The sequence below is a fragment of the Mus musculus genome, chromosome X, assembly GCF_000001635.26.
Source record: "Mus musculus strain C57BL/6J chromosome X, GRCm38.p6 C57BL/6J".
Classification (NCBI taxonomy): Eukaryota; Metazoa; Chordata; class Mammalia; order Rodentia; family Muridae; genus Mus; species Mus musculus.
Window position 1 is genome coordinate 42,135,344 of NC_000086.7, and position 27,685 is coordinate 42,163,028.

At 41.8% G+C, this 27,685-nt stretch overlaps 1 protein-coding gene across 12 annotated transcripts in view; it reads left to right on the forward strand.

The window, feature by feature from the left end:
• The first annotated feature begins 13,953 nt into the window (after nt 1–13,953).
• Stag2 (stromal antigen 2) overlaps nt 13,954–27,685 on the forward strand; it is a 127,890-nt gene continuing 114,158 nt past the window's right edge. For 2 of the 12 annotated variants that reach the window (XM_030251276.1, XM_030251278.1), the window contains exons 1-2: nt 14,797–14,948; nt 15,357–15,745. The gene's annotated coding sequence lies outside the window, so the exon portion shown is untranslated. Of the gene's footprint in view, nt 14,419–14,796; nt 14,949–15,356; nt 15,746–15,770; nt 17,078–27,685 lie in introns of those variants that run through there. The other 10 variants (XM_011250985.3, XM_011250989.3, XM_030251277.1 and 7 more) reach the window with 9 other exon arrangements.

Consider the following 27,685-nt stretch of genomic DNA (forward strand, 5'->3'; position numbering starts at 1 on the left):
TTCCATGGCAATATCAATGAGAGATCGTGGGACCACAGTTAGGAAGACAAGTGTACAATCACCTTTTGTGACCTGCTATTAGGCAGCTCTTGCGCACCAGTGCACGAATGTAAAGTATACAAAAGGATCATGTTCATGCTAACTTTCATTTGCACTTAAGTTAAAGAAATAATACATCCTTTAACCTTAAATACTCCGGGATACATATCCTTTTCTTATTTTGTTCTGAAATGGGTGCTTGCTGTCCTACCTCATGCACTAAAGTGTGGGGAACATAGACTTGTGTGGTCACATCTGACTTTCTTCCTTCCTTGCAACAAGGTCGTGTATGTTGCCCGGGGTGGTCTATTGAGCTCAATGATCCTGCCTCAACCTCTTGAGTAGTTGAGACTACAAATGTATATAGTATCTTGCCCAATTGAGTTCATATTTCCAAAGAATAAAGATGCCATTTGGCATAGCCACAAGACAATAATCAATAGGAATTCAATAGACTAGAAGTCACTCAAGCTTTGTCTATTGTCCTAAGAATGTCCTGTGTTGTAAAAATATTTCATCTCGATCCAGGGTTTCTATCCTGCCTTTGACCATTTAGTTCCTGGATAAAAGACACACACCACCCTTATATTTATAATAAGCCTTAATGAGCACAAGAGCTGGTTATAGCTATCCTCTATGCTATTATGTCTATTCCCAGCCACAATTCAATGATATAATTTGCTGTTTTGTCTGGGCTGCTGTTAACTCCAATTAGCCAACCCACATGGCCATTATTTTAAGATTCTTACTCCGTGGCAACTTCTCCTCTGTCCCCTTCTTCTCTCTCCACCTCATGGTTCTCCTCTGACCCCAAGCTTGGGAGCCCTAAATCCCTATCTGCGTCTTTCTGCCCAGCTATTGACTGTCAGCCTCTTTATTCACCAATCAGGGATAACTTGGGGGACAAGGTCACATAGCATCACCTGGGGTTAAGTGCTGTTTTGGGAGCAGCCAGTATGTAGCATAGTAAAAGACCAAACTGCAACAGTCCTGAATGGCTGTTTAGAAGAATAAAAATTGAGTATTATCTGGATTTGGGAATACAATATTTTCTCAGAAGTTTCTATCTCTAGCCCTCTTGTACTTGGCAAATACCCACTCATCCTCTCTTCACACCTCTTAATCTTTCCACCACATTAATTTCTAGTGTCTAACATTAGAGGTGTTATCATCAAACAGCAAACATGCTGACAGTGCTTCTGGTGTTTGAACATTTTAGTTAATGTTGGTAGTTAACGTGGAACAAACACTGCACTTAAATTCAAGTAGTCTTTGTTGCTATTTTGTGTCTCTTAGTTATCACTATGACCTTTGATTTAAAAGCTTGTCTGTATGCCAATAAAAGAGTCTTTCTGGTGGTTCATGGGACATGCTCATTTTAAGCACATCCCTTTTATCATCGTAGGGAAATAAGCAAAATATGCTTGGTTTGGGGTTTAGGGTGACAAGGGCCTGTGCTGTCTAAGAATCACCTATGATTTTGCTTCCAAAATGATACGTTTTGTACAATATTGTGTATTGGGCACATTTCCCCATACCAGACTCCCTTCCCTTCCCTTTCTCACCTTCCCCTTAGTCTTCCATCACCCTAGTTAGTTTTATCTCTACTTCGATATATACATGTTTTTTTATGTATTGCTATAAAATCTAGGAACTACAAATGAGAGAAATGATACCTTTCTAAGACTGGCTTTATTTAATGTGATTATCTCTAGTTGACCCTATTTTCCTGAAAACTAACGCAGCATCATTTTTTCTTATGGCTGAAAAAATTCACACACACGTATATGTACGTACATACATACATACATACATACATACATATGCATGCTTACATATAGATTGTGTATTTATATGTATGTGCACATATCTAGTTTTAAATAATCAAGATTCTTTTCAGGTTCAGTAGAGAGATGTGCTGAGATGGGTTTCAGGTGATGAGATCTGTTACCACTGGCCATTCACATAGGAGGAATAAAGTATCTAGTGGCAGCTCTCAGAGCAGGGGAATTCTTTACATTGATACAAATCCATTAGAAGGTAGACATCTCTGAGTTTAGAAAATAGGAGTCTCTAAATTTAGCAGATTAGGGAACGCACTAGATAAAGTACAACACAGTATTTTAGGAAGTTAATCCTTTGTGTGTGTGTGGGGGGGGGGGGTTGAGACAGGGTTTCTCTGTGTAGCCCTGGCTATACTGGAACTCACTCTGTAGACCAGGCTGGCCTTGAACTCAGAAATCCACCTGCCTCTGCCTCCCAAGTGCTGGGATTAAAGGAGTGCACCACCACCGCCCAGCCTAGGAAGTTAATCCTATTGGCCCACCTTACCTTGGGGTCTGTTACAAACTAGTTTACCAGTTTAAAGAATGTCCAAAATTACGATATATGAGGTGTGCCTCATCCCCTTTATAGAGGAAGCTTGGCTCTAACAAATACTACATTTTCTGTATATATCCTCTTTTATTGCATACCTAGTTCGGTTTGATAACATAGCTATTATATATAGTGTTGCAATAGACATTGATGAGCAAGAATCTCTGTGACATGTGGGTTTGGGTCCTTTGAGTAATAATCCACAAGTGGGCCACGTGGTAGATCTATTTTTAGTTGTTTCAAGAACATCCATATGGACTTCCAGAGTGGCTGGACTGGTTTATATTTCCCTCCCACAGTGTGTAAGAGTTCCCCCTTTGTCCACAAACCCACTAGCATGTGTTGTTTTCTTAACAACTGCCATTCTTATTGGGGTGAGATGGGATCTCAATGCAATTTTGATGTGCAATTTCTCTGACAGCTAGTAAAGCTGAATATTTTTTTCATTTGTTTGTTGTGATTGTCATTTCTTTTTTTTTTAAAGATTTATTTATTATTATATGTAAGTACACTGTAGCTGTCTTCAGACACACCAGAAGAGGAAGTCAGATCTTGTTATGGATGGTTGTGAGCCACCATGTGGTTGCTGGGATTTGAACTCTGGACCTTCGGAAGAACAGTCGGGTGCTCTTACCCACTGAGCCATCTCACCAGCCCGTGATTGTCATTTCTATAAGAACAAAAGCATAGTGAATTCGAGGCCAGCCTGGGCTGTACTAGACCCTATTTTTAAAAAAAGAAGTCCTGGGCCAAAATAGTACCTGTAAAATAGTTAGTCTTCCCTTGGTAACTGTTTATTGTAAACTGACACTAAAAATAACACACATGTAATTTTTCTATGTAAGTGAACTCCAAGTTGTGTTTAACTAAATACTAGTAAGTAGGACCACTGCCAGCGTTAAGTGATTAGAGAATTAGGTGGAAATTGTAGTCAAATAATTTAGTCAGAAGATTTTGTTGTTGTTGTTGTTGTTTTGTTTTTTGAGACAGGGTTTCTCTGTATAGCCCTGGCTGTCCTGGAACTCACTCTGTAGACCTGGCTGGCCTCGAACTCAGAAATCTGCCTGTTTCTGCCTCCGGAATGCTGGGATTAAAGGCGTGCGCCACCGCGCCCGGCTCAGAAGACTGTTTTTTAAATGTCCAGACGTGAAGCAGTGTAGGATGTGCGTCTTATAGACATGTTTAGTTGCTAAAAGCCTCACCTCCTCTGTATAGGGGAAAAACGATTTGGTTTATTATTATTATTTGAGTGTGTGTGTGTTTCAGCTGCATGTATGTATGTGAACCTCATTTGTGCCTTGTGCCCCTGAAGTAAGAAGAGAGTGTCATATCCTGTGGAACTGGGTCTAAAGAGTTGTGTGTCACCACCTGGGTGGTGAGTCTTTTGCAAGAGCAGCAAAAGCAAATGCTCTTTTGCTCCTCTTTTTTTTTTTTTTTTTTTTTTTTAAGATTTACTTATTATATGTAAGCACACTGTAGCTGTCTTCAGACACACCAGAAGAGGGCGTCAGATCGCGTTACAGATGGTTGTGAGCCAACATGTGGTTGCTGGGATTTGAACTCCAGACCTTTGTTAGAGCAGTCGGGTACTCTTACCCACTCACCAGCCCACAAATGCTCTTAACTGCTAAACCATCTCTCCTATCCTAATCCAGGTACCCCACCCCACTTTTGTGATGCAGAGAGCAGAATGCCCACAGTGCATACGGTCTCTACCACGGAACTACACGCCCAGCCCATAAGTCTCCATTTGTTTTCATGCTATAAAGTGCCCTCTACCCTATTGAAATGGAGTACATTTTACCATGTATTAGTTATTTTTTGTTGTTGCTGCTCTAAAGAACTACCACTACTGAGACAACTCATGGAAGGAAGAGTGTATTTGGATTCCAGAGGGTTAAGAGTCTATCACGATAGGAAGCTATGGTAGCAAGTGACCGGCATGGTGGCAAGAGCAGAAAGCTAAGAAATCACATCTCAATGACAAGCATGAAGCAGAGTCAACCGCAAAGTGGGACAAGGCATCGGAGCTCTCAAAGGCTGCATGTCTCTGAGCAAGGCCATAAAGCCTCAACCACTCCCAACAGCACTACTAACTGCGGGTGGAGAGTTCAAATGCCTGAGCTGCCTATGGGGCACAGCTCTCATTCAAAGTACCACACACTGCCATTTATTTACTTCAGCCTTCCTCTGGTCTCAGCTTTCCCCGTGCAGCACGCAGAGACGTCGTTCTAAAATGATATCTTAACTGTTCGGCTTCCTTAGCTATTGTTCTTAGAATACCACGTTCCTTCCTTAGTGCTGCAGATAACCTTAGTGACTGGGCCTCCCGCCTGCCTCTCCGGCAAGTATGTGCAAGTATCCCTGGTATGTTGATGATTTGAGTCCTTTGGAATCCAGCTGTATCCCGGAGTGGTCTAGCTGGATCATATGGAGAATCTAATTTCATTTTATTCTTTTTTTTTTTTTTTTTTTTAGAAATCCACATACTTATATTGTAGTGGCTGACTAGTTTACATTCCCCACCAGAACATGTTAAGCTTTATCCATTCCCACCAGTACTGTGGAGTTGCTTTGAGTTCTTTTTAACAGCTCTCCCTGCCCTCTATTCCCCACTGCCCCAATGAACTACAAAGGTCTCAGACTTGCCTGGGAAGAGGAACATTAAGTTTTCATTTTATACTTTTGTTGTCACTCCTTCCTGGGCAAATGCTGTATGTTTTGTTTGTTTAATGAATACTACGCCACCTGAACTCTTACCTTCCTTTTGGGACTCTGCCACATTCTCCTTTGTGCATGTCCTATGTTATCAGTCTACTGTAACTCTTGTTTGGATTGACGAGTTTTAGTCTCTTTTAACAGATTCACAACTACCTAAGGTCAAGTACCTCTTCCAATTCAAGTATTCTTCATTTTAACAGCCTCTATAGTACTGTGTGTCTGGGCCACATGGGGTGCTCAGTAAATACTTTCCATTGAAAAACAACTGCAACCGGGAGTCTCGAGATAGGCATTGCAGTAGCCACTAGCCACATGTGACTATTTACATTTAACTTTTAATTAAAACTAATTAAAAATGTATCCCCTAGCCAATCTAACTACCTTCTAAGTGTTGTATTCTATGGTAACATATGATTTCCACATTGGACAACGCAGGTTATACACACTGTCATCACTGCAGAATTTTATTTATTTTATTTACTTATTTTTAGGCAGAGTCTCACTGTGTAGCCCTGGCTGTCCTGGAACTCACTATGTAGACCAGGTTGTCCTTGAACTCAGGGATCTTCCTGCCTTTCCCTCCTGAGTGCTGGCATCAAAGGCAAAACACCAGCCCAGGGCAAAACATCCTAAAAGTGTTAACCTAGATTATTGATTTTCTACCATATGCTAACATTATATTAGGCAGAATAGTTATAATAAATGCAACACCACAATTGCTATTATATTAATATTTGTGAGGCATTAAAAAATACTTGTAGGGGGCCTGGAGAGATGGCTCATTTGTTGAGAGTATTTACTCTTGGAGAGGACTCAGATTTGGTTCCCAGCAACCATATAGTGGTTCACAATTATCCATGACTCTTGTTCCAGGGGACCTGATGTCCTTTTCTGACCTTTTTGGGCAACAGGCTTGTATGTTGTGTGTGTGTGTGTATTCTCTCTCTCTCTCTCTCACACACACAGACACACACACACTGCTGTCAAAGTGCTCATACACATAAAATTAATATTTCTTATTAAAAAATGAATTAAGAAATTCCAACCTGGTAGGGAGATGATTTCCAAAACGAGAGACATAATTTCCATATTTAAATTAGTAATTTAAGCTCGGACAAGATTGAATGCTGAAAATCTTAGAAAAGGAAAGAGAAAGAGTTGGAGTGAAGTGGTGGGAAATGCTTGGAAAGTACTAGGTAATTTGCTTTGGTAATTCTCTTTGCTTACAATGGTTGGCTAAGGGCTGAATATGATCCTCATTGATAAAGTGCTTGCGGGACATACAAGATACCTGGGTCGCATCCATGGCACTTTTTAGATATTTTTATCAAACCAAACAAAATGATGTGGCATATGAGCAGGAAGTGGTTGTTTACTAATTCATTCTTTCAGTCATTCAAAAAAAACGTGCCCACCTACGTAAATGGCTTTTGGTCTTAAGACATTTAACCCAGACCGTTCCATTTGCTAATCATGAATTCTGATTCTGCTACTGAACTATGTATCCCCTCAGACTTTCAATAAATACCCATCATTATACTTCCTTATCTGTTCCCTCAACTGCCCTTCTCTAAAGCCGTTGCCAGTCCTCTGTCCCCTGCAATGGTTCTCTTTTCGGCTTTTATGTAATTTGCATTCCATTACTCTCTTTTCCTCTGTAAGATCTTTTACTTTCATAGTCCCTTTTTCTATTTGTCTATATACACATACATGTCACATAATGCACACACACACACACACACACACACACACACACATTATTTTTTTTCTTTCTCTATTCCCCCCCCACACACCATTTTTTGAGACAGGGCTTTTCTGTGTAGTCCTGAAACTCCCTCTGTAGACCAGCTTGCCCTTGAACTCATAGAAATCTGCCTGTTTCTGCCTCCCAAGTGATGGGATTAAAGGTGTGTGCATCATCACCGCCCAGAACACACATACATTCTTGGATCTACATTCTGTGAGTGAGAGAAATCACATGATAGCTCTATTTCTAAATCTGCCTTACATTGCTTAACATAATCATTTCAAGTTTCACCCATTTTCCTGCAAATACACAATTCACCGTTTTATATATGGCTGAGTAAAACTCTGTCATGTGCAGGCATCACAGTTTCTTTATCCATTAATTGATTGCTGGCCATCTAGGATGGCTCTGTTTCTTAGCTCTGGTGAATACTGTGCAGCAATAAGCATGGATGTGCAAGTATGTCTTTAGTGTACTGATACTGACTATGGCTGGATGGTACGGCAGTTGTACTTTTAGTTCAACCGGGAACCATGCTGATTTCTATAGTTGCTGCGTCAGTCTCCCCCCCCTCCTCCCCCCCCCCCACACTAAGCAGTGTATAAAGGTTCCTCTTTCCTAACACAGTCAGTAACATTTCAAAACTACTGTTTGAGTACTTATTCTCTGTGCTAAGGAAAGGGGATAGAAAACTGAACAATAGAAAGATTACTCCATCAAAGTTCACCATGAGGAGTGATAAAATCTGGATGAGTGTGGAGGGTGCTGAGAAATACCCTAAAGATTTTATACTTTGTTCTTCTAGCCCTTACTTCTCAAGAGATGGGCTTTAGACCACCAGCATAGGTATGTCTTGGAAAATTGCTGACTATGTAGAATCCCAAATTTCCCAGGAATCTCAGACTTCTCAAAACAAAATTGGCATTTAAGGAAGAACCCTAGGTGTGGTGTTTGTTTTTATTTTAAGTTTTGAGACAGGGTCTCACATAGCCCAGGCTAGCCTTGAATTTGCTCTGTGGTACTGGCTAACCTTGAGCTCCAGATCTTCCTGCCTCCACATTTCCAGTACTTGGATTACAGGTGTGCGCCACCACACCTGTGCCTCTGGTGATTCCAGATATACCTAGATGTTATAGAAGCAGGAATGTAAGCAATGTGGGCCAATAAGAAATTACGTAATTGAGCTGGATGTGGTGATGCATGCTTTTAATTCCAGAATCTGGGAGGTAGAAGCAGGTAGATCTTTGTCTGAGAGTCATGACGGGTTTACATAGTGAGTTCTATGTAGTTGAATGAATAAATAAGGGAACACTTTAATGAGCATAAAAGACAGCAATCTGATCAGTATTGAATCTGATGCAAAAGAAACTGGATGTGGGACTATTACTGTAATGCAGATGTGAAATGAGATGTGTTGGATGTAAGAGATAATCAGTTCTTAAGAACTCTGCTGCCAAGGCTGATAACTTAGGTTAAGCCCTAAGACCTGACATGCTAGGATAAAACTGACTCCTGCTCCCCCATCAAAAAATAAAAAATAAAAAAAAGAAAGAAAAAAGAAAGCAAAGCAAAGCAAAGCCACAGCTAGGCATGGAGGTACTTGTCTTTAATTCCAACACTGACAAGCAGATCTCGCTGAGTTTGAGGCCAGCTGAGTCTACTTTACCAAGTTCCAGGACAGCCAGGGCTACAAAGAGAAGAGAGATCCTGTCTCAGAGTTTAAAAAGAGGAGGAAGATAAAAGGGGGGGGGGATGATTTAATCTTAAGTATATAAATATACCTCCAGTTACATGAACTCATTAGAATGATCGCATGTTATTCAAAGTAAAAAGAATCAGAAAATACAGCAATACAGCATTTAAGATGTCTTTAAAAAGTGTTAGTCATTTGTTTTGGATCACGCTTATAGGTATGACAATTTCCTGTTGATGCCACAGGTCAAAGTTCTAATCTAAGTATTGCAGCACCACCAGGCTCTTAGTCATACAACGAATGATAAGGGATCTTGGGAATTAGTCATATATATAAGTTCACAAAAACGACTGTAAACTAGAGATTTGAGTTATTTCTTTCATATAGGGTATTATCTTTCCACTAATGAGATTTTTGTCTTTTTTAAATCAGTATGAATTTTTTTGATACAAGATCTTGGATATGTGGAACTCAACTCCTGGGTTCAAGCAATCCTCTTATACCAAGCTCCTGAGTAGACATATGCACCATTGTGTCGGGCTGAATAGTTTTATTATATTTAAAAATTTTGACATAGTGCTCAGAAACTCCTGCAAAATAATACAGACATTTTCATGTACCCTTTATACAGCTTTGTTTAATGATAGTAACCATAACAATAATGCCCTGATCACTGTTATATGTGTGTGTGTAGACATATTAAGCACAATGCCTTTGAGAATCATTTACATTTCCCCGTGAATTAATGGTTCTTCTTCTTCTTTTTTTTTTATTCTTTTTTTTTAATTTTTGAGACAGGGTTTCTCTGTGTAGCCCTGGCTGTCCTGGAACTCACTCTGTAGACCAGGCTGGCCTCGAACTCAGAAATCTGCCTGCCTCTGCCTCCCAAGTGCTGGGATTAAAGGTGTGTGCCACCATGCCCGGCTTTCAATGCTTCATTTTAATTTCTGAGTAATATTCCATATGTGAACACACTTTGTTTAACCATTTCACCATTGGATGAATATCTCAGTTGTTTATTTTTCCTTACCGGAAATAAAGCTGCTATGAACATTTCCATGTAAACATATATGCTAGGTACATAAGAAAATGACAAACTGCTGTGTGTGGTGGCATATGCCTATAAACCTAGCACTTGGAAATCACAGATAAGAGGAATGTCATGAGTTCAGAGCAGCCTGGGGTATGTAGCAAGAACCTGTCACAAACAAAACATGCCTCCCCACTCCAAAAAAACAAACAAACAAAACAAAACAAAACACCTAAAAGAAAATGTTAAACTATGTTTCTTTCTTTCTTTCTTTCTTTCTTTCTTTTTTTTTTTTTTTTTGGTGCATGATATATGAAAACTCATGTAAGGACTGGCAAGATGGCTTAGTGGATAAAGATACCTGCTGCCAGGCCTGATGACTTTGGCTTGATCCCTGGATACCACAGAGTGGAAGGAAAGCACTATCTTCTAAAACTTGTCCTCTGACCTCCACATACGCATTGTAGTGTAAATCCACACCAAATACACACACACACACACACACACACACACACACACGCACACGCACAAGCACAGACCAATGTAATCTCAAAAATTTACCTACATAATAATACACTTATTAAAAATAAGAGCATGTGCCAGTCGTGGTGGCGCATGCCTTTAATCCCAGCACTTGGGAGGCAGAGGCAGGCGAATTTCTGAGTTCGAAGCCAGCCTGGTCTACAGAGTGAGTTCCAGGACAACCAGGACTACACAGAGAAACCCTGTCTCGAAAAAAAAAAGCATGACACATAATTAAAAACAAATCTTAAAAAATATACATGTATATATACATTTTCCCACATGTTTAAATCTCTTTATATTTTTTAAAAGAAAAAAGAAGTAGAGAATATTTTCTTAGTACTGTTGATCCAACCCAGGGCCTCATTTATGCTAAGCAAGATTCTATCATTGAACTTTTTGCTTTTTTCTATAGATCAGGCTGGCCTTGAACTCAGTGATCTGCTTGACTCTGCCTCCAGAGTGATGGGATTAAATGTGTGCACTACCACTGCCCAGCTCAGTTAAACACTGTTTTATATATTCATTAGTATCAATATTTTTCAATAATTCAACTGTTCATAACCTTTGTCCATATTTTTCTACTGGAGTTTTATTACTAACTTGAATCCCTTGTATGCTATGCTAGCCATGTCATTTATGTAGGAAATATTTTCTCGTAGCTTATTGTTTATATTTTGTCTGTGTTTATGATATTGTGATGTAGCTTCAAATTTCTGTGGACTCAATTGTACTCATCATTAGGCTTCATGTTTAGGACAATGTTAGGAATTTGAGAATTAATTGTGTAATAATGCCCATGATAAAATATTCAAAGTAACCATGTTAGGTGCCTGATAAATACTGGAATAGGAAAGTTGAATAGTAAGAGATTATAAATGTTTGGTACTGTATCATGGATATGACACTTTCTGATGCAAAATTATTCTGATAACTAGAAATGTACAGACTACATTACATTTTAACAGATAATCTTTGTTAAAATCTAAATTAAATATAAATCTTCCTGTGACTGTTTCCAAATTATGGACATGTTACATAGAATTATGTTTCAGATAGTTGTATGTGCTTCCTGTGGTAGCACACGCCTTTGAGCCAAAAGCTTGGGGGTCAGATGCAGGAGGATCTCTGAGATTAAGGCCAACCTAATCTACAGAGCAAGTTCCAGGAGAGCCAGGGCTATATAGTAAAACCCTGTCTTGAAAAGCGGAAAAGAAATCAAAAGGTAATTTTACATGCCAGGCTTTACAAAGAATTCCTGTCTCACAACCAACCAACCCCTCCCAAACCCTCCCCAAACAAACACATAAAAGAATCACCACCAAAAGACAGTTTGACATCAGTGACACCTGAAAGGAATTTTTGTTTTTGGTTCAAAAAGGAAGGACGAAGTCTGCAGGTCTGTTAGTCCTATACAAAATAGACGTTACTTCTTAGGATCCTTGAAGGAACAGATTGAGAGGTTTGTTTTTGTTTTTTGTTGTTTTGTGTTTTTTTTCGAGACAAGGTTTCTCTGTGTAGCCCTGGCTGTCCTGGAACTCACTTTGTAGACCAGGATGGCCTCGAACTCAGAAATCCTCCTGCCTCTGCCTCCCAAGTGCTGGGATTAAAGGTGTGCGCCACCACGCCCCGCAGATTGAGAGTTTTGATACTGGGGCTTGACTTCTTTTGAAAGAAAGACAGCAAAAAGAGCCAACTGTGAATGCTGCTGAGTATTAGTAGACATTTGCTACGAAGTTAATTTCTGATGTTATGCCACAGTTACTAATTTTCAGCAGTGTTTTTCTCAAAATGAAAGCAAATTTCAAGAGGAACTTTTCAATTTGACTTAAAGCAGACAACTCAGAACCTAAATTTCTAAAACGTGCGGGAAAGTATATGGTGTGCTGTTTGGAGCAGGGCATCAAGTTTCCAGTTACTACTAAAACAGGCATTTCCTTAGAACGGACACAAACGAACTATTAGTTACTGTAAGACTCTTTGCCTCACAGCCCAATTGTTCTATTACTTCCAGTTGAATGTTGTTTTAACTGTAAACTTTCTATGCTCCCTATTAAGCCGCGCCATTGTGAAACTTCAGTTTGTTGAAAACTTCACAGAACTCTAGCAAAGAATTGGTTTAGAAGAGAAATGGAAACTTTGGTTTGAATGCTGTTCCCCTCCGATGCTTCACTGGTAAGCGAAAACATTTAAGGCGTTACTTCTTGTTGACATTTAGTTGCTTCTGCTCACTTGATTAAATATACCATAACTCTTGAAGTTCCAAGGAAACTGACCAGTAAGATCAGTGGATGGGAGAAGACCTACTAAGACATAGACCACACATATGGAGTAGAATTGAAGGACTGAAAGTCATCATTATATTGCATCAGGAATGCCCTGTGATTCCTGATTGGGTGTAATGTCACCATTTCCTCAGCTCATAATATTTTCCATTTGTCTTATTACTTATTTGAAACAATTTAATACGGAGGAAGGTATTTTAAATCCATATGTAAAACAAATGGAACAAATACTACTTAATCTGAGGCTATTTTAGGCGGCTAGGAAGTTCTGTAACAGCAATGGAGACACTGTTATTAATAGTTCCCTTCCTGTCCTAGGAGAAGAGAAGTTTGGCAGGGACAGGCCATTCCTGAGTGTCCCCCACCCCCGCATACAGTGCTCTAGGCAAAGGTCATGTAGGGTGGACTGGAAATGAAGTGACAAAAAGAAAAAATATCCTCACAATAAACACCCAAGGGTGATAAAGAGTCAAGGGAGTTGGACTGGGTGCAAAAGGTCTTTCTGTACTTCAAAATACTTGTGGGAGGGCTATGAGGAAGTACCAAGAACTGTAATTGTTAACAATGTGGCAAGGCCGCCTCCACACAAGGCAGCAGTGAGTGTCTAGTAATCTCCACAGGTCCCCTGCTAACCCTGTCCTTGCACGTGGATTTCACGCCACTTTGTCTGGTCCCATCTCCTCTTCCGCCCCCAAAAGTCACCTATAAAACCGGCTGAGCGGCCAATTAGCCTAGTAGTCCAGCTCCCTAAGTCTAGTAGAATTTGAGTATGGAGCTCACATTTTTATGGATCAGGAATAGTGAGTTGAAAATTATATCTATATATCCACATACACATATATATGTATAATTATATGTAATTCCCCCCACCCGTAGTCTTCCTGATAAAGAGAATCTTTAAACCATACTCGAAGGAAAAAAGAAAGCAAGCAAAATTGCCAAGCTATCCATTCTCGCTGGGATCAAGTGGCCTAGTTGGGTCTTTTGGGGAGGAAGTGTGAGGAGTGTTGGAAAGGACGTGAGGAAACCAGAGATCTGGGAACAAGTGGCCCTTTACTGGGGTGGGTTGTGTTGGAGAGCTCTGAAGGGTGCTGCTAGCCTGCAGGGCTGCCAGGGCTGCGCAGGGGGCGGGGAGCCGGACGATCGGCCCGCTGAAGCCCCGGAATTCCCACGGCGGGGCTCCAGTGGACACTGTCGCCGGCCTCTCGGCGACCTCCTCGGTGGCGCCGTGGGCCCTCAGCCAGTCCGCGCAGGGCGGAAGCGCGTCCCAACGGCTGAGTAAGAGAGGCGCGGGCACGCCAGCTTGTTTACCCCACTCGGCGGCGCGCCCCTGCGGGCGCCCCGTTCACAGGAGGCGTCCGAGCCGCGGAAGCGGGGAGTCCGGCGGCGGCGATTGGTCGGCGACACGGGGAGGAGGCTGGCGGGTGGGAGGGCTGCGTGGCGCGCGCCGCAATGGCAGCCCGCCGCCGCTAGATGCCGCTGCCTCCCAACAGGAGCTGGGCCGCGGGTTCGCGGCCGACAGATGGCGCCTGCGCGTTCCATTCGCCTCCAAGTCGCCGAAGAGCGAACACCCCAAACAATCCCGAAGCGCCACCAAAAAAAAAAAAAAAAAAAAAAAAAAAAAGAAAGAAAAAAAAAAAAAAGAAAAGAAAAAAAAAAGAAAGGAAAAAAAATACAGAAAAAAGGGAAAAAAACAAAACAAAACAAAAAAAGCACCCCGCCGGATCCGACCGCCACTTTCAAACCCCCCCACGGCTCTAGACCCGCGGGAGCTTCCGTCCCTCAGTAGAACTCAAGGGTGGAAAGAAGAGGAAGGGGGAAAAATCTTGTACCAGCCCAGGGGTGAAGAAGCCCCCGGCCTGAGAAAGAAGGAAGGAGTGGGGGAGGCCAACAGTCTCCTTGCTGCCTCTGTAGACGCTGAGGGGGGAGGTAAGTTATAAAATGGCGGAGGCGAAGCTTCTAGAAGTTTGGAGGGGCACCCGGAGGGCGCGCGGCCCACCGTGAGGTGTGTGTGCTTGCGATCGGGCGAAGAGAGCGTGCGGCCGGCCGGGAGGGAGCCGAGAAGGCCGGGCGCTCCGGGGCCGGGCCGCGGCCTCGTAGGGGGCCCCGCGCGGGGCAGCGAGCGAGCGAGTGGCCGTGTCCGGGCGGGGAGCGAGCCAGCGTCGCCCCGGCCCCGCGTCACCCCCTGCCTGTCCTCTCCGTCCCCAAGTCGCTACCCCAACACTTCCAAGGAACTTGCAGTCGCCCCCTGCGTCCCCTCCCCGCCTCCTTCCTCCCGGAGCCGCTTTTTTAGCGCAAGACGCTCCCTTCTCACTCCCCTCGCTGGAAGGTTGTCCCTTCGCCTCCCTCGCCCAAGTCTCCCCCGGGGACCTCGGCGGAGGGGGCTCCCCCCCCCACGGGTGGCCCAAAATGGAGAACGCGCAGCGGCGCAAGATGGAGGCTCGGCGCCTCCGCGTAGCCTGCTCGCTCGCTTCCTCTCCTCCCGGGGCCTCTTAAGCAGCCCGTGGAGGGGGACGAGAGCCCCCCAGACTGGAGGTGGGGTGGGGGTGCCATCCCTGGCCGGGATTCGGGGGGGGGACGGGTGGAGAAGAAAGGGGCAAACCCGGGGAGGCCACGGCCCGGTGGCGTGTGGTGGCGGGGAGGGGGGGTGGTGGTGGTGGCGGTGGGAGAGCGCGCCGTGGTGGTGCGGGGAAGGAAGCGAGCAAGATGGTGGTGCTGGGAACCCGGGGGGAGGGGAGGCCGAGCAGGCTCGTTTGTGTCTATTTGGGCCTCGGACCGAGGGAGGCGAGGGAAAATCTACTCTGCTCACACCCCTCCCTCGTCCCCCCTCCCCTCTCCCTTCCCCTCCTTGCCTCCCTCCCTCCCCTCCCCTCCCCTCCCCTCCCCTCCCCTCCCTCCCCTCCCTCTCTCCCTCCCTCCCTCCCTCTCTTCCTCCCTTCCTAGAGAGGGAACAACATTCATGTGACGGGCCCCTCGGCTTCTCTCCCCCGCCCCATCATCTCCAGCGCGTGGTGGGGGAACTGCTTGGGCAAAGCGGTTGGCATCGATCTCTCCATCCTTCCCGAGGCCCCGACTTCGGTCAGTTTTCTTAGGGCACCAATTTTCGAAATCGTTTGGGGTCCGGCGGCGTCGGTCCCCAGCGCGTAGAGCTTGCCCCGAAGGGGGCCCTGCCTGCCTGGCATGGGCGGAGGGGGGGGAAGGGCGGGAGTGGAAGGCTGTTTGTTGGGGGGTTTTGGCGCCACTTTTGTTTTAGTTTTAGTGCTGCTTTTTCGTTCCCACCCCCACCCGCACTGTCTTTCTCAAGGCACGAACTGAGCTGATCCTTGCCCCAGGTAGGCAGCCTCTGTTTTCCCTCCACACTTTTATTCTTGCTTGAGGGCGACTTTCTCTTTTCTTCTCTCACGTATCCGGAGATCTGCGGACTACAATTTTAGGAGAAAAAGGGTCGGCTGGGCCATGGGAGAGAGAAGGTGTGGGAAACAGCATCAAGTAGTTCCGCAAAACTTTGAGCCCCGTTCCCATTTTCTTCTGGCCTAGAATTGTAAACGTATTGTTGATTTCGGCCTTTTTTTCCCTTTCCCTCCCGCCGCGACAATGTCTTGTTTTGCCTTTAGTTTTGATTTTTTTTATTATTTTTTTGATAAACCGCTGTACTTTCGGCATTTAGTTTCTTCTCCTTGGTGTTATATGTCATTTTATTTTTAATCCTCAACGGTAATGGGTTCTCGTGTGATTTTTTTTTTTCGGGCTTTGGTGCTCGACTTGAATTTTTAATATTGCATTAGTAGTTTCATCCGGTCTGGGAGACTTTCTTCTCCGTGGCCTAGGATGTTTTTTTATGTTGTTGCCTACTCCCTCCCTCTCCCTCCTCCTTTCTTCTGTATGTAGTTTTTAAATTGAGGGTCGTGGTTTTTGATTTAATGATTATTTCCAGCTTCTATGCTATGTCTATCAGAAACTTTTGATCTGTGGGGTTAGGTTTAAGTAAAGGAGACGCTTGTGTTGGTTTGCAATGGTTCCTTAAAATGCGCGGGCCGCCTCCTCCTCGACCCTGGTAAAACCCCATCTTCCCTTCACATTGGAGTGTAAATTCCGTACCCCCTTTCTCCCACGGACCGCCGTATTTCACAGCAGCCACACCCTGTATATATGTCTCTGTGGATTGGACTCATTATCAGCTTAATTTAGTGACTTAAACCACCATGATGGGACTTGCTTAAGCACGAAGCTTCTTTTCCTGTTTGGTCCTGGTGGCTAGTGTCGAAAGAGGAATAATCGAGGTTTCTTAATGAAACCTAGTGCGGTCCAAGCATTGCCTTTTTTTCTGTTGTCTTTTTTCCTACTCCGGGCTGTTGGCGGTGTCAGCACCGCTGCTGGGGGCGGGGGGTGGAGGGGAGAAAGAGTCGGGTTACCGAAGTGCGTCATTCCTGGCTCTAGCAGGGCCTGCTCGGGAGCTTGCTGGTGTTTGTTACTGTCCTCGCAGCACTTTCCTGCCAACCTTCTCTCTCTGCGTATTGGTTAGGAGCAAAAGCAGGAGGCGGTCTCCTAATTCTGTCTGGAGCCCAGTGCGTTGCGTTTAAGGGTATATGTGAACTTATTATGCTTTTTTTTTTTTGATGGCCATGGAAAGTGGATATATTTCTGTTTAACAACATGCAATTCAGGTAGTTTGGTCTTGCTTTCATATCATATATTTCTCAATGAACGGTGGGGTTAATTTTGAGCATTTTAAACCACTTACGTCAAAATGCCTGGTTTTCTTTCTATGTTGATATCAATCTATAATTAGGGATCAGAAGGACCAGTTAAGGCAGAAGTGTTCAGCGGTTTTTCAAGTGGTTGAATTGTAATTTCATGACACATTGTGTTAAATCGTCTGTTTTTTTCCATTTTCGGATGAAGTGCGTGAATTCCTGCTAATTAGAAATATTTAAGTTCATTTCACCTCACATTTCTATTTATCCTTTTAAAATATAAAATGTACTCATTGAGTAGTAAATGTGGTTATTTCAATATTGTATACTGAATTTTTTGACGTTGCTATCTAGGAGTTGGGCAGGGTGCTTCTACAGTAACACTGTAAGATTTTTGACTTTTTAGCATGGTACTTTGATACTTTTGTTGCCTTGATGTTATCCTCAGTGTCCTTAGTGAGTACTGGCCCTCCATTCTCTTTCAAGATAGGGAGAGTAGGAGGCCAGAGATGAAAGGAGTGGTGGCCGCCAGTTGATTATTGTGGCTGGATGAGTTCAGAAGGGCTCATTGGTAACTTATTCTACTCTGCTGTTTGCTTGACAATTTCTGTAGTTGAGGAAAAAGAATTTGGAAGAGAGATTTCAAAGTCTTTACATCTTGGTGTGTTGACTTCTTTATATTTACTTAAGTTATTTACACGGAAACTTAGGCTTGTGTGTAGGAAATTACATAATGCCTAGCATACCAAGTTTCGAAAATATTTGAACAAGCCCTGCAGGGAAAACAACATAAATTCTTACAGATAAGACTTAAAATGGAACAGTCTGAACGTGCTGGGCTTCTGCTTTCTCTTTGATTTTTTTTTTAAATAGGAAATTCCATTTGTCTATTTAACAACTTGTTCTTGGTGTGTGTTTCATTAAGTTGGAGCTGCTGTGAGTCAGTAGGAGAGGGATTTACTATTAATAGGAGGGGCTTTGGCAGCCGAGTAAGTGACAGTGAAGGGATTGGGGTGCCACGGGGAACATTCCAGGAGGAAGCTTGACATGGCTGAATTCAGCTTCAGTGTTTGCTGTTTAATGACTAGGTCTAGAGGTGGATTGGAAAAGGAATGGACTAACTAGCCATTTCTTCCCATTGGGAAGTACTGTAGTATTAAAAGGTATTTGAGACAGACAGGGTAGAGAGGGTTCTTTTTTAAATCAATAGGAAATTGAGTATTTACATTTAAAATGATGTACCCTCCCCAAGAGTCCCCTCTTCTAACTACTTGAAAGTTGATAGGAAAAACGATTTCATTGTTTTCCTTTAAGAACATTTTTTTCATATTGCCATCAGCAGTAAAAGTACAATTAAAAATAAGACCCTTGATCTCCTTTAATTAGTATATTTGCTCCCAGAGTCCAAGGTAAGTGCCTTGCCTTCTACAGTCTGGTATTCGGTGTCAAGCTTGTTTTGATCCTCTGTTAGATGCCTTTTGAATATGTGTTAAAGTTAGGAAAGGAATCCAAAGCAATGGGTATTTTTATTTTTGTGTTGGTTTGGTAAAGTATATTCCCCAATATTACTATTATAGAAAAATTTTAACCCCAGTCAGGGAGCAAACATTTCTGAACTGTTATCATTATTTCACGCTCATTAGCTTTTACAAGGATATTAAGAGAAGTCAGCTTCCTGGCTTCAAATTTTAATTCCTATGCAAATATTCGTAAGTAGATGGTTAAAATGTGGCATCAGCTTTTATTTCTTGTGGTGATTCAATAACTAGCTACTAAACCAACAAATTAGGACTTTTGGCAACACTGAAGTTGATTATGGATTTTTAAAGTCCAAATGTGAATACAATTTTAATGAAATTAAATTCAACATTTCTTTTATCATTTGTATGAGTAAAATTGGGGCTTAGCCTAGGATCAGGCTCAAATTTCTCTAGGAATACAGGGTTAGGGATGAAAATATGCCATTGTTACTTTAGCAATGTTTGATATTCTGCATGCCTAACATGTCATCACAGCCCTATTGGAATGCTGTAAACAGCATATAGCATTTTTACTTTGCTTTCAGTTCTTGATACTAGATAGAATACTTCAGTTTTTGATGCTGAAAAATTAATTTTAAAAGCAAACTGTACATTAAAATTTAGAGGAGCACTATTTTGGGAGTTGGGAGAATAAAATAGCAAAGGGATAGTCCCAGTTAACAGTGCACTATTAGTGTACTCCTATCTAGGTATCACTGTAGCTTGAAATATGATTGTTGGAGAATAAACAAAAGGAGCTATAGAATTACAGTTTCAAGGTACTTTGCATTTTTTGTAGTTTTCTACATTTAATATTTATGCTCAGGGCTTTTTGTTTGTAGTTCCATACTGCGTCCCTGTATTTGTCTTTCACAAATTATAGTTTTTTCATATTCTGGTGGCAATGACAGTGAAGAAATAAAATTCTTGGTTTGCTTTTCCTAAAGTGCATTTTTTTTCATTAACTTAACCAATGCTCTATTTTCCAGTATAAGTAATATGGCTTTGTGAACTGGGTTTTGTGAATATGAATTTTTTTTAAAAAGGAACATCTTTAATTTCGTTGGTAATCTGTTACCCGAAGAGTTTCCTTTTCAATAGGGTTGTTAATACATTGTTTACTGTACTTCTTTGATACTGAATAGTAGATACCTGGAGAGTTAGTGTTGCATAATGGCTCACACCTGTAATCTGAGCACTTGGGAGGCTGAGGTAGGAGGGTGCTGTAAATTTGAGGCGTGTTTTGGGATACTAGTATCACATTAGCCTCAGGCTACTTTGCAAGTTCTTGAGAGAACAGAGTTAGTTAAGAGCTTAATCAACTAGCTTTGTTCTCTCCCCAGAAAAGGTAGACACAATGGTCTCTTTCCTTGTTTACTTTCAGACAGAGTCTCATTCTTTAGCCCAGTTAGCTCTCAAATTTGTGATCCTCTTTGAGCCATTCTAGGGTTGGGATTACAGATATAATAACACTTGGGAGGCAGAGGCAGGCGGATTTCTGAGTTCGAGGCCAACCTGGTCTACAGACTCTATAGCCAGGGCTATAACGAGAAAGCCTGTCTGGAAAAACCGGAAACAAAACAAAACAGATATAATCACATGCTCTTACCCATTGAGGCATTTCTTTATCCCCTTGGGTTCCTTTTGAGTGTCAGAAAACATGTTTTATTATGAACCCTCTCATTTTTGAAGATAGGCGTTGTTAGGTTTCTATTTTCTTTTCTTCTCTTCTTTTCTCCTTCCTTCCTGCCTGCCTGCCTTCCTTTCTTCCTTCCTCCTCCCCCCACTCCTCCTCCTCCTCCTTCTTCCTCTTCCTCTTCTTCTTGTGTTTTGAGACAGGGTTTCTCTGTGTAGCCCTGGCTGTCCTGGAACTTTGTAGACCAGGCTACCCTCCAAACTCAGAGATCTGTAGGCCTCTGTCTCCAGAGAGCTGGGATTAAAGGCGTATACAATCACCATCAGGCTAAGATCTGTGTTTTACACACTAGTTTACAGATGAGGCAGTTGAAGTTCTAGGTGATAGTGACTCCCCAAATCACCTTGATTGGCGTGACCTCAAATTCTTAATGTTTTCTGTGCTCCTTAAACTCAGATGTTTCTCTTAGGGACTTTAGGTCTACAATCCTCATTGTTTTAATTTTATAAGATTACATATTCCATATGTAATACAAGATACAATAACAGATCTTTGTTCAGAGTCAGGTGAGTTGTTATAAGATAGAATTCTTATATTGGAGCCATTTAGATGGCTGTGGGTGGGGACAACTTGCTCCTAAGGCTGCTGGCCTGTGTTCTGCCTCTGTAGCTGGCATGGTGGAAGGAGGTAATTGATCCTTGCAAGTTGCCCTCTGAATTTGTATATACGCACTGTGGCATGCCCCATATGCTCCTCCCCACTCCCAAATAAAGGTTAAAATGTTTTTTGTCTTTGCTTTTTTTGTTTTGTTTTTTTGAGACAGGGTTTTTGTAGTTCTGGCTGGCCTGGAATTTGTATGTAGATCAGGTTGGCTCATGTACCATACCATACCTGTTGGTAAAGGTAAAAAAACAAAAACAATATATTTTAAGCTAGTATTCAAAGTAGTTAAACTCTGAATTTTAATACTGCTTGAGTGTGATTACTAAAATTCCTGGAATATTGAAGTCTTGATGTGAAGAGAGATTTCTATGGTACATAGAATAGTTAGACATTTAAAAAAATTTTGTTATGTTATATTTGTCTAAGGGTTGTTTATGAGTTGTTCAGCTCATCAAGTGGTTAGATCACATTTAGGATTGGTGGCAGAAGAAATGGCGTAGAATAACCACTGTTCTTGCTAAGGACCCAGGTTGGCTTTCCAACACTCATGATGCTTCACCACCGTCTATAACCAGGGATTCTGACACCTGACCTCTGAGGGCACTGGACATGCGTGTGCTACATGTATATCCATGAAGACAAAACACTCAGACACATACTATCCTAAATAAGTGAATTCAATTTTACAAAATAGGCTTAGCTAATAAGACTCTGCTTTGTTTCTATAGAGGGATTTCCTTACCATTGCTTAATGATATTTTAAACATTCTTTTTTTATATATAGTTTTTGTTTCTATTTCAGTTCACATTTATTTCAGTTTACTTACCAAGTTTTATTTTTATTGAGTGATAAATAGTATCAATGCTTAGATTATTAGGTTTATTACTTATTAGTATCATGATCTGTTTCTTTTATTTTATTCTTTCCTGCCTTTAGAGTTTTAGAGTTTTCTTTAGAGTTTTCTCTGAAGAAATTCTAGATACTGGATTTAGTGAAGATGAGGTAGAACTCACCTGTATTAAATATTACATGGGTAATATGTATAATATATAAGTATTGGTGCTTTCATGGCCATGAATTGGATTTATGTACTTGGTGTTGATCACCCACTTCAGCTCCATCGTGCATGAAATAATTTTTCCAGGTGATGAGTACTTTTCTTTTTTTGGGGGGTGGGTGGGTGGGTGCGTTTTTCAAGACTGTTTCTCTGTGACTCTGTGTAGCCCTGGCTGTCCTGGAAATAACTCTGTTGATCATGCTGACCTCGAACTCAGAAATCAGCCTCTGCCTCCCAAGTGCTGGGATTAAAGGTGTGTGCCACCACTTCCTGGCTGAGCACCTTTCCTCCTCCTCCTCTTCCACCTTTTTCTTTCTTTCTTTCTTTCTTTTTTTGTTTTGTTTTTTTGTTTTTTGTTTTTTGTTTTTTTTTTTTTTTTGTTTTTAGAGGCAGGGTTTCTCTGTGTAGCTCTAGCTGTCCTGGAACTCATTCTGTAGACCAGGCTGGCCTCGAACTCAGAAATCCGCCTGCCTCTGCCTCCCAAGTGCTGGGATTAAAGGCATGCGCCACCACTGCCCGGCTGAGCACTTTTCTTTTACCTGGACTGTTTCAATATTGAGTATTTTTACCCATATATATATATATTTGTATTCAGTTAATACCAACAACTAGTGTTCCATGACAGAATTATAATCCAAGGTGTCCATTCCATGCAAAAGGTTAAAAAAGGTAGTTAGGTTCAAGAAATGTTTACTCAAGTTTTCTGAATTGTATAGGTAATCCAAAGAACTTTGATTACAAATGTTGAGAACATTGAGACTTGATTGGACTATAAGCAGAGATTTATTTTCAGTTATTTTCTTGCTAAGAATTATGATATTGCTTTTTAAGACTTATGTATGATAAAATCTGACTACCATCGATAATGCCATTTCTCTGATAAATTGGTTAGTGTTGATTTCAGGCAGTTAGTGATGCTGAGTTGTTTTAAAGAATTGAATGTGGATATTTAAATGCATACATAATTTTATTTGTAAGAAAGAATATTGTAGGAACATTTTTCATTACATAATTAAAAATCTTTTCTAAAAAGACATTGATAATAACTAATACTAACTAAACTATAATTTATATGCCACATACTATTATAAATACTTTATATGTATCATGACACTCAATTTTCACTAATCCTATGAGGTATTATAACAACATGATTCATTTTTTTCTTCCCCCACCTTTTTTTTTGAGACAGGGTAGCCCTGGTGGTTCTGGACTTCACTGTGTAGACTGAGATCTGGAACTCAGAGATCTACCTGTCTCTTCCTGCCAAGTGCTGGGATTAAAGGCATGTGTCACCATGCCCAACCTATGTGATCTATTTTTTTTTTTTGATAGACTACCTTAGGAGTAGGCCAGGAGTCTTAAGTTGTCCTTAGCTGTCCTAGAACTCACTGTCTAGTCCAGCATGGCCTTGAATTGAAGTCATTGTGATCTTCCCTCTACACCATTCCCAGTGTTGGAATTACAGGCATGAGTTACCACACCCTGCCAAACTAGGAATACTTGTGAGAGTAAGAAGAAGCATTAATCAGACATCATGCAGGAATAGGAGCATAAACTAGGACTGTCCCAGAGAAACTTAAGTAATGAGACCCCTTTCCAGAAGAGAAAACATATGAAGCCCTAGTAACTTGCCTGATTAGTAATTGTTAAGAAGGAATTCCAAACCTCTAGATCTCTATGAGTATGAAAGTGATTTAAATTACTTTAAATTGCTGGAATTGGAAAGTTTGGTTATTTTTATTCTTTGGGGTAAGTTTTTATTGGTACAGGGTCAGTAGTAAAAGACAAGATACCATGTTTTGTTTTTATTTTATTTTATTTTATTTTTTTCCATTTTTTATTAGGTATTTAGCTCTTGTTTTTTTTTTTTTTTTTTAAGCCCAGGGGAATTACTAGTACAATGTTTGGAACTCTAATGCGTTTTTAAGACTACGGTGATTGTATATCTTAAATGTTGAAAAGCAACTTCTTTGATCTTTACCTAAGTAAAACAAATCAAAACCACCAAGAAAACAATATCTGAGTTTATTTTTCTTATGGTATTCACATCTCTAATATTATTAAGAAATATGAATGGTATATTTCATAGGAGTCCCTCTGAGAAGACAGAAAAGAGAAGGGCGTTATTTGGGACTAGGGAGAAATGGTATTAAAACCAAAGAAAATGTTCTAGTTTAGGGGTTAACCTGAGGTTTAATTGATCCTATAATATTATCTGAGTTAGGACTTGGAGAGATACAGGTGCCACTTCAGTCACTACTTTTCTTTGAGATAAGGGTGCATGGTGTTCAGTGGTAGAGCTGGTGAGTTAGCATTTATAAGGTACTTAATACCCCCCACCCCCAACTCTTCTTTTTCTATTGTGTAGGTTCTTTCTCCCACCCCCTTTCCACCCTTTCAAAACCCTAACCCTTGTTGTAGGAGAGAAAGGATAAAGACAGAGGGAAAGAGACCTGCATGAAGTCAGTGTTATCGTTAGACTACTTGCTGATTAGGGATCTGAGTTCCTTGGGACAAGCTAGATCTTCTCTTCAGGATCCCTAGTTTCTTCTTCTTGCTTATTTGCACATGAATGTTTAAGGAACTGAGACCAACCGCAAACAACAATAGCTTAAAAACCCACAACAACCAACCCCTGCCTCTTGGCGCCCTACCTTTTTTTTTTTTTTTTTTTTGAGACAGGGTTTCTCTGTGTAGCCCTGGATGTCCTGGAACTCACTTTGTAGACCAGGCTGGCCTCGAACTCAGAGATCCTCTTGCCTCTGCCTCTCAGGTGCTGGGATTAAGGCATGCACCACCATATGAGATATAATCTTCAGAGGACTGTTTCCATAGTCATATGTTTAATATTTCATTGACCTTTTTTCATTAATTCATTTATTCACCCGATTGCACCCTCATGACCCTCTACCCCTCTTACGCTTTTCCTTCTCAGAGAATGGGAAGCCCCCCTTGAGTACCATCTGTCCCTGGGAGGACATGAAGTCACAGCAGGAGGAGGCATACCCTCCCACTGAGGCCAGACAAGGCAGTCCAGCTAGAGACTGGGAATCTAATGGCAGGCTACAGAGTCAGAGACAGCCCCTGCTCCAATTGTTAGGGGACCCACATGAAGACCAAGTTGCATGCACATCTTGTTACAAATGTGTTGGGGGCCTAGGTCCAGCCCCTGCATGCTCTTTGGTTGGTGGTTGAGGACTGTTTTCTTTATTGCCCTTAACTAGGTCATTTTTGGAGGTTTTGTAGCTGTTAGTAACTTACCAATACGGTTAGTTACTACTTAAGAGTTCTGCATACTAAATTTGCTTAGTTAAAACTGCACAAGAAACCGGGTGTGGTGGCGCACGCCTTTAATCCCAGCACTCAGGAGGCAGAGGCAGGCGGATTTCTGAGTTTGAGGCCAGCCTGGTCTACAGAGTGAGTTCCCGGACAGCCAGGGCTATACAGAGAAACCCTGTCTCGAAACAAACAAACAAACAAACAAACAAACAAACAAAAACTGTGCAAGAAAACAACTGGAAGGAAGATTAAGTTTCTGATCCGATGAAGGGATTTGTGGACTACATTGTGGCCTGGAGGCAAAGATAACTTTTTGGGGGAGACTTTTGTGGTACTAGGGATTGAATCCGGAGGTCAACACTACATAAGCTAGCTAGCTAGGCAAGTACTTTACTACTGATTTCTTGTCCCCAGCTCTTTATTGTGTTTTGACATTGACTATCCCCGAGTTATCCAGGTTAGCCTTAAATTCACTAATTTGCCCATGCTGACCTCCAATTTGAGGGAAGGAACTTGGGGAGATTTATTGCATGAGTTTAATGAAATTGTTTGAACTGTATTGGCAATGGTAAAGGTGGAGTTCAGAGATGATGTGGAGGTTCATAAACACTCTGAAATGTACAAGATTTTTTTTTTTGAGACAGTTTCTCTGTGTAGTACTGGCTTTCCTGAAAGTCTGTAGACCAGGCTGGTCTGGAACTCAGAGATCCACCTGCCTCTGCCTCCTGAGTGCTTTGATTAAAGGCGTGCGCCACCACATTCAAGATGTATTTTTGGTTTTTTTTTTTTTTTGGTTTTTTGAGACAGGGTTTCTCTGTGCAGTCCTGGCTGTCCTGGACTCACTTTGTAGACCAGGCTGGCCTCGAACTCAGAAATCCACCTGCCTCTGCCTCCCGAGTGCTGGGATTAAAGGCGTGCGCCACCACGCCCGGCAATAATGCCTTTTTTAAGCCCACTAATTTTATACACCTTAAAAATACATCTTGCCGGGCGTGGTGGCGCACGCCTTTAATCCCAGCACTCGGGAGGCAGAGGCAGGTGGATCTCTGAGTTTGAGGCCAGCCTGGTCTACAGAGTGAGTTCCAGGACAGCCAGGGCTACACAGAGAAACCCTGTCTCAAAAAAACAAAAACAAAAAACAAAAAATCAAAAACCAAAAACCATTGTTGCTTTTAAAGCTTGAGTGTAGTCAGGCTGTGATGGCTGCTGCTATGCACACCTTTGATCCCAGCACCCCAGAGGCAGAGGCATGTATCTCTGAGTTAAGGCCAGCTTAGTCTGCAGCTTGAGTTCCAGAACAGGGATACACGGAGAAAAAAAATTGTCTCAAAAAACAAACAAAAAGCTTGACAGAAGTTTGATAGCACTGGGACCTGATGTATAATTTTTTTTTTTTTGTAGTTGTTAGAGATTGAACCTAGAGTCTCATGTATACAACATAAGATATGTGGGCTTTTCACCAAGTTCTGGTGACTTACTCTGTTCCCTTAATACTACTATTTTGGGCTTTCTCACAATTAAAGAAAGTGGATAAACATGAGAGTCGACGTTTCACCATGTGTCTGTCCCTGGCTGGCTTGTAACTTACTCCTTAGAGCTCAGGGATCCCTTTTGCCCCTGCTTCCCTCCTGCAGGATTGAACGGCTTGGGAGTTCTTTAACAACTTCTCTTGCCTTGTAGTTGCTATATAGGTCTTTTTCTTTTTTTCAAGTTTATCTGGGTATGCATCCCATTTTGGCCTCAGTCCTGTGATCCTCCTGCCTCAGTTTCTCAAGTACCAATCAATATTAGAATGTGTGTTACTTCTTGCTTTTTTTTCTTGGTTTCCAGTGCTTGATATAGAACACAGGGCCTCTTGTAGGCTAGGCCAGAGCCTCTTTGTGTGCTAGACTAATACTCTGCCACTGAGCTATATCTTTAGCCCACCATCAACACGGTTTTGGCATAGTATCCTTAATTTGAAATAGTGACAGTTATTAAAAATACAGCTTGCTATAAAAGTAGGAGAAAAGTAACAGAGATGCTAATGTTACCTTGAAGTGACTCCCTTTAGTGGTTAATAAACTGAGTTCATCATTGTTCCTTCTAGCGTTTACCATTATCCAAAAGTTTGAGGCCTTCCGATTGGTATTATGTTTCTGTGTTAAGGCAGAAAGAGGAAGAAAAAAAAAAGAAAAGAAAAAAAGTATTTGGGGGCTGGTGAGATAACTCAGCTGGTAAGAGCACTGACTGCTCTTCCGAAGGTCCCCCAGTTCAAATCCCAGCAACAGCGTGGTGGCTCACAACTACCTGTAATGAGATCTGACGCCCTCTTCTGGCTCATCTGAAGACAGCTACAGAGTACTTATGTATAATAATAAATAAATCTTTAAAAAATGTATTTGTTAGTGGGTACAATGACTTGGGTCTGTACTTGAGA